The sequence below is a fragment of the Panthera uncia genome (assembly GCF_023721935.1).
Source record: "Panthera uncia isolate 11264 chromosome B2 unlocalized genomic scaffold, Puncia_PCG_1.0 HiC_scaffold_24, whole genome shotgun sequence".
NCBI classification, from domain to species: domain Eukaryota; kingdom Metazoa; phylum Chordata; class Mammalia; order Carnivora; family Felidae; genus Panthera; species Panthera uncia.
This window is the reverse complement of record NW_026057580.1, coordinates 20,769,682-20,776,962: the sequence shown is the minus strand read 5'-3', so window position 1 is coordinate 20,776,962 and position 7,281 is coordinate 20,769,682. Positions and strand designations below refer to the sequence as shown.

Below are 7,281 nucleotides of genomic sequence, written 5' to 3'. Positions count from 1 at the left end.
CCAGTTGGGATAGGAAGTCTTGTATCTTGTGGGTTTTTCTTCAATAGGAGGAAGAAGAGAGAGGGATTCAGACCTTTGTTATAGATTCTATTAGGAAAAAAAAAAATGCCTTGAGTTCTTAGAATTCAAACATAAAAAGAGAAAATTGATATGAAGATGAGCTGGAGAATTTAAAACTCAGAGAAAGATCCACAATGTGTAAATGGGTTATTGCTGTATTGATTAAAATTGTGTTGCTCAGGGCAGTATGGTTCCCTGGACCAGCAGCATCAGCACCAGAATTCTGGGGATGAGCCCAGCAATCTGTTTTCACAAGCCTGCCAGGTGATTCTGATGCCTCCAACTAAAGTTGCTCCCTCCTGCAGTCGACTAGTTCTAAAAAATGTAAAGTCTTGGGGCAATTATGTAACTTTAAATTGGGAAGGGGGGAGGAGAAGGCTTGAAGCAGTTTCTTTTTTCAAGTCGCGTCAGAACCAGCCTTTATATGGATGATTTAAGGTAATGTCTACAATATAATTTATGACACAAGTGACTGTGTTTAACACACAAGTGTGTTAGATTACATATAACTAGTTACACGCAGAATACAATTGTTGTATGAATCATATCTAGTGTTTCCCACCTGGATAACAATCCAGTCTTTCAAAGTAAAGTTGCTAACCGTATAAAAGCTCTCCAAGTTCAAATGAATGCTAACAAGCAACCCGTTGCGTTTTTATTTCAAAACATTTTTTATTGATGTAAAGTATAACACAATCTTCCATCTTAACCATTTTGGAGTGTACATTTCAGTGGCACTGATTTCATTCACAATGTCGTGCATCCCCAGTTATGTTTTTTTAAACCGGGCAAACGTTTTCACCATGATTACCTGTAATGAAGTGTTCTCAGAACCTCTGTCCACGGCCTTCGTTTCTAAATCTTGATCCCTGATGCACAGACGTGCAACAAGGAGAGCGTGTGGAGCTGGGGGGGACGCACGGGTGGTCAGCGGACCGCAGGGATCCCTGGGCTTGGTCCGCCCCGGCGAGGAGCGCGGCGCGGCACCTCGGCGCCCCCGGGCTGCCTGGACGCGGCGGTGCAGGGACGCGCAGGGCCAGCGAGGGGAGCTGCAGGGTAACTTTTCCCAGGGAAAGCGGCCGGTCGTCCCCACTAGAAGCCTCCCTGCCTTTTGTTTGTTTTCCAGCCGGAGGCTGGAGAGCGGCCGGGTTCCTGCTGCTCCACCATGCGCCGCGCGGCCCGTTCGACTCGCCGGACCTCCCGGGCGTCCCTATACGGACCGCTCGGGCTGTCCTAGCAGGGATCGCCCCTACCCCCAGTTCCCGATCCGGCTGCTGCGCCCCAGTCGCCGAGGAACTGCGCTCACCGCAGGGGCGGGCCCCCGCCTGTGTTCGCGGCGCCAGTAAGTGGGGCCGGGGATTTAGGGGGCTTCTGCTAGGCGACCTGTCACTGGGGATGAAGGAGTGGAACTGCGGAGGGACCCCGGCGCCGGGGCCTCCGCGAGGGGCTGGAAGGAGAGGGAGAGGCTAATGGGCTGTAGTTTCTCTCCGCGGTCATGTGGCTCTTTCCCTCTTGGCATGGAAACTCCGGGTTGCTCCGACTCTGGAAGATTTTGATGGGTGTTTACCTTTCGGTGTTAAAGAGAGAAAAGACCTTGCCCGATTTTAAGCCTCTTTAGTAGGATGTGGGGGACTTGCTGTTGGAATTTTCCTGACTAGGCCTGTGGCTGTCCCACAAGGGGGTCTGAGCCAGAATCTTCACACATTTATGTGCAACCATTTTTCACCGGGTTTCTTTCTGCTCTGATTTCTTATTACTAACCTGAGTAGATATTAGGAGAGTGATGTTGAAGGATTTTCCAGAGCAACCGTTTCTTTTGGAATATACCTTTTAAAGTCTGACTTTGACACTAACATAGAGGGCTTTTACTTTAAATATAAAAGTAGTTGAAAACGTCATTCTGCAGAAAAGAGTACTCATTTCTACTTATAATTAAGTAAAGATCTGTTTTTGCTAAAGCTGGGCCAGGCTGAGAAAATACTGCCTTGAATTTTGCATGCAAGTCTAGATTTCTCCAAGGTATTGTTTTTTTTATTTTGGCCTGTAACACTCTTTGTAGCAATAGAAGTTTGATAGCTACAGTTTTCATGTCTCATTTTCCAGTGAGTAGGCTTTCAGGATGTGCCCCAACAGTGAATTGTACTCTTGCTGAATGTACAATTAAAATGAGCTTGAAATTTGTGTAGTCAACATGTAAATTATTAAGAAGAATTTGTGTCTGAACCATATGCTAGCTGTACTAGGAGTTAATGTATGCATAAATATGCACATTTGAAATAGTTTCTGGACAAAGCGCTGTGATTTGGTAAAGAATCTTTAATGCCTTCCTATCTATTTGAGGATCACTAATTGTAAAATACTAGGAAGTGGGTATAGAAATGAAAGCATTGCTGTGATCCTCTATTTAAAATGATATCCTGTACCACTGCCCCCTCCGTAAGATATATGGCCCCCTACAGTGACCTTGCCCACTTTTTGTTTTCCTCTGTCCACTTTGCCTTGCCCTCCTCCAAAGTCAGGAGTGGGCAGCCACATTTCTTAATGAGATCAGTTTCGTTTTAGATGATGGAGGGATGTGTTGGAGGGTTGATGGAGCCTGTCTGAGGAGGCAGAGGTCTCTGCTCCTTGCCAAGGGAACTCAGCATTTAGCCAGAGAAGTGGTTTTTCTCACTGAAATTTCTTACCTACAGTCAATTCATAAACGAGTTGCCAGGATAAAGAACAGGTCTTTTGGAGTTTTGTTGACTGTTCAACATCATCAAAGCTCTTTTTATACTTTCATTGTTTGTTTTATTCGTAGCACTTTTTAAGGTTCCCAGTAAAGGTGGAAATCATGTCAGTCTTGAACCTTTGGAATTATCTTTATCTTTTCCTTCATTTCCTTCAGCCTCTGTATCAATGAGTCACCAAGACCTTTGAAATATGATTTGTTCAGATCCCTCCCTCCATGTTGTTATCCAGAACCTCACCCTTCCTCTCCTGCAGACTGGAGCAGTCACTTAACTGGCAGTCCAAGCAAGCCTGGCTCTTAGTAAGTCCTCAGTAAATGTTTGCTGAATAAACCAATGAATGAATGAATGAGATGTTCCCCTTTCTGGTCTCTTCAGCATTTGCTGTCCATCTAATTTTTTTTAACTATCACTTCGACTCTCTCCTTGCCTTGCAACCTTCAGTTCCTCTCCATTTGCTATCTCAAATAATTTGCCTGATTTTTCAAGGCTTTCATAATCAGGCCTCACCCCTCCTATCTAAATCCTATTTTCAGTTCACTGTAGATCCATGTGCTCTATGCAGTTTGGTCTTGCTGCCCTGCTAAGGGGGCCAGGCTCATTCCCACTGCAGTGTCAAGGCTCACACTGTTCTCCTAGAAACTTCCTCCCTCCTCCCCACTCTCCCATGCAAATCTTACCCACCCTCTGAGGAGGAGACCAGCTCTCCTTCTTACCTAATGTCTTCTCTAGCTACTCACTCCTCTTCTCTTTCTTTAAAGTCTTAAGATTCTTGTTTGTTAATTCTTCATTATATTGGCTGTATTGATCTCTAATTGGTTTAGGTTATTTTAAGCCTCTTTAGGGCAGAAGCCATAGTTTATGCGTGGTGATGTGGTGTCCCGGGCTTTGGAGTCAGGCAGAATTGAGGTCAGGGCCTGACTCCACTTATTACTCACGTGGCCTTGTGGGATACTCCTAGCATTTGAAAGGGGAAATGCCTTCCCCAGCATGTGGTGGTGCAAAGATGCCCTACGGTGCCTCAACAGTGCCTGACATACACTTAACTAAAATCTGCCCATCCCTCACAGTGACTCAAAGGGGCCTGAACATGTAGCACCTATTTGGTAGGTATTTGTTGACTGGCTTGTAGTAGACTACAAGTCATGGCTCAGAGGACACGGCGACCACGCGGTGAATCCTCCGTGAGTGTTATCCTGCCCTTACTTAACATGGCTTGAGCTGAGGTTATCCCTGGCTGCAGCTCTGCTTCTGGGATCTGTTGCTGTTTTTCCATCTGAACCTTGCCAGGAACACTACTGCCTTCTCGTTTGTTTGTTTGTTTTTCTCTCACAGCGTCTCTTGCGGAAAGCGCCTCCGTTTCATTTTGCAGGACCTTGCTGAGTTGGAGTGTATCTAGCCCTTCTTTGTTTCTGTATGTGGGGTATGTGTGAGTGTCTCTATTTACGGCAGGACTGCTTGCATGGTGCTTTCTTGGCAGAATTCTGGGTACAGTGACCCTTCTGTGGATGTTGACCCCTCAGCCTGTGAGTAGGGTCTCACTGAACTGTAAATTCTCTCATTGGCAGGCTTTGCCAACCACAGCATCCTGAGAGGGGCCCTATGAGTAGAGAATTAGAAGGACCTCAGATGTGGTTGATGTGGTTGGCTGGGATTATGCACAGAGGTGTGCACAGGATGACTGACACACACACACGTGTTGTTTGGGGGTACGGTGCAACTGTATCATAGGTTGTGACTGTGCTCACCTTGAAACAGTTCTGACTTTCTTATCAATACACAGGTGTTCTAGAAAGTTACCTTATAAAAACAGTTGGGTAAAGCAAACTATTTTGTGGGGCGAATTGCATTCAAATGCTGTGTGTTTATGGCAGGAAGAAATCAGAAATGTCTTTACTTGCAGCCAAAGAAATGAAAGAAGAAACACAGGTCTTCTCAAGATGGTAAGGAAAGTTGATGTGGGCATTCACGCTCAATCCCTCTGCTCCTGGTGAGGTGCTGTGTGATGCTGGGAAAATACTACTATTCATCTGATCCTAGGGAATTACTCAGTCCAAGCGGAAAGCTTCCATTCCTGATTTCCTTGCAGGGAAACTGAAATGTCCTTGCACAGTGAGTAAGTGCCTGACTCGCTGCTTTGTAAGTCGGGAACCTTCATAGAAAGAGTGCTTGTGGTGGGGCTCACCTGTGCAGGTGGAATCAAACCCTATGTGTGTTGACCTGTGAGGTTGTCTCAGAGTTTGAAGAAACTACATCTTTGGAAGTCTGCCTCCTTTTTTTAAATATGTGGTTCAGGATTAACAATATATACTTTCTACAAAAGGGGAAATGGGGAGCATTTGATATATCATTAATAAATTCTTAAAACACTTCTTATATTCACACATTAAAAAGTATGCTAGTCTGGAGCACCTGGATGAGTCAGTCAGTTGAGCATCCGACTCAATTTTGGCTTATGTCATGATCCCATGGTTGTGGGATCAAGCCCCACATCAGGCTCTGCAGTGAGCATGGAGCCTGCTGTAGATTCTCTCTCTTTCCCTTTGTCCCTGTCCCCTGCTCACTCTCTCTCTCTCTCTAAAATGAAGGTGAAAAAAAAAGTTATAAAAGTATGCTACTCTGAAGATAACCAAGATTCTATTCGTAGTAATGAGGTCTCAAGATCTCATTGGTAAAGTGAGAGTATTGCATAATCATTAAGGTCCCATATAGGAAAAAGAAAATCTAATTCTGTAGTCTAAATTTCCCTCAACCTTAAGCTGTGTCTATGATCTTAGCATTCAATCTATAGTAATTAGTATTGGGTTATATATTATCTTACTTTAAATTTTTCCTGAATTTTAAGTTTGTCACCTTAACTCAATTTTTTTAAGTGAAAGGACCATGACGGTACCTCACATTTCCTTTGATATGTTTTCCCCCACACCTGGGGCTGTGAGTAGCCACTTGATAAATGTGCAGTGATGGCCAGGAACTTGTGAGAGCCCCATATTTCTGAGGAAAGATCAATGTGAGTCATATTTTACCTTGTAGGTGTAATACGACCTGTGAGGAAGTGCTGATAACATGTGACTGCCCTCATGGTTACTATGAAAGATAATGGCCCAGAGCCAGAAGGTAAAGTATTATGGTATAACGTCCCACTACTATTTGACAATATTGTGAAAGTTACTCACTGCATGAGTAATAATAATAATAAGTAATAATTAATGATTTTGGCCTCTTGGACACTGCCTTTGCTCTGAAAGCCAATTTATTAAATTTTGATTTAACATAGGCAAAACTGAGAAAATAAAGATAACATATTTCTACGTGTTATCTTAGCTGTTAAAAAGCAAATGTTTTCTCAAATTTGTGTAAAAATTTTTAGGAGGATTCATAATTTTCATGCCCTGGCCCCCATGTTATTGTCCAATTTTTCAAAGAAGGAGGGGCACAAGGGGATGGGACAGCCGTGGACGTGGGGTTGGTGGTATAGGAAAATCACCAATAGTCACAATTACCCTTTACAGACCCATCATGTGCTCATTTCATTAATTTATTCATTCAACAAATGTTTGTTGTGAGCAGCTGTTTGTGCCAGCTGCATGCCAGGTACACGTCTAGGTGCTGGGCATGTAGTTATGAACATAATAAAACTTCTGCCCACAAAGTGCTTATATTCTCGGATATGTGGATCTTGAGAAACTTAACAGAAGACCATGGGGGAGGGGAAGGGGAAAAATAAAGTTACAAACAGAGAGGGAGGGAGCAAACCATAAGAGACTCTTAAATACAGAGAACAAACTGAGGGTTGATGGGGGGTGGGGGAGAGGGGAAAGTGGGTGATGGGCCTTGAGGAGGGCACTTGTTGGGATGAGCACTGGGTGTTGTATGGAAACCAATCTGACAATAAATTATATTTAAAAAAAATTTTTTTAATTAAAAAAAAAAGCGCTTATATTCTCAGGATGAACACAATTTGTGTGAGCCACCCTGTAATCCAAGGGTACTCGAGGCGTTATTGGGGAGAGTACTTAAAATGTTTATGTGCAGATTTCCTGTTTCAGGGATAGAGAAGCTGTGCCTTGTAGTCATAGTCTGTCTGCTGCCTATTTTTTTAAATAGACTTTACTAGAACACAGCCCATTCATTTACGTATTGTCTGTGACCGCTTTGGTGCTACCTGGGCAGAGTTGAGTGGTTGTGGCAGAGACAGCCCTCAACGCCTAAAATATTTACCAGCCCTTCACAGAAAACGTTTGCTGACCCCTGCTCTATTTTATTTTTATATTAAGCCTTTACCTCTTTAATCTGTGTTACTGATTGGTTTGTTGTGTATGACAGCGTAGCATCTTCTGTGGACTGAGGTCAGCTCCTGAGTTAAAGGTGCTGTAATATCTGCACAATACCTGACATATGTGACTTGTTCTCGTTCACTGCCCCCATCTGCTCCTCACCCTACCTCGCCCACCCTTCCATCCTGAGGTGGCAATCAGGCAGGCAGCTGGGG

At 44.0% G+C, this 7,281-nt stretch overlaps 1 protein-coding gene across 4 annotated transcripts in view; it reads left to right on the top strand.

Moving 5' to 3' along the window:
- The first annotated feature begins 1,116 nt into the window (after positions 1-1,116).
- CILK1 (ciliogenesis associated kinase 1) overlaps positions 1,117-7,281 on the top strand; it is a 58,396-nt gene continuing 52,231 nt past the window's right edge. For 2 of the 4 annotated variants that reach the window (XR_007462738.1, XR_007462737.1), the window contains exon 1: positions 1,117-1,402. The gene's annotated coding sequence lies outside the window, so the exon portion shown is untranslated. Of the gene's footprint in view, positions 1,403-3,383; positions 5,907-7,281 lie in introns of those variants that run through there. The other 2 variants (XM_049653806.1, XM_049653807.1) reach the window with 2 other exon arrangements.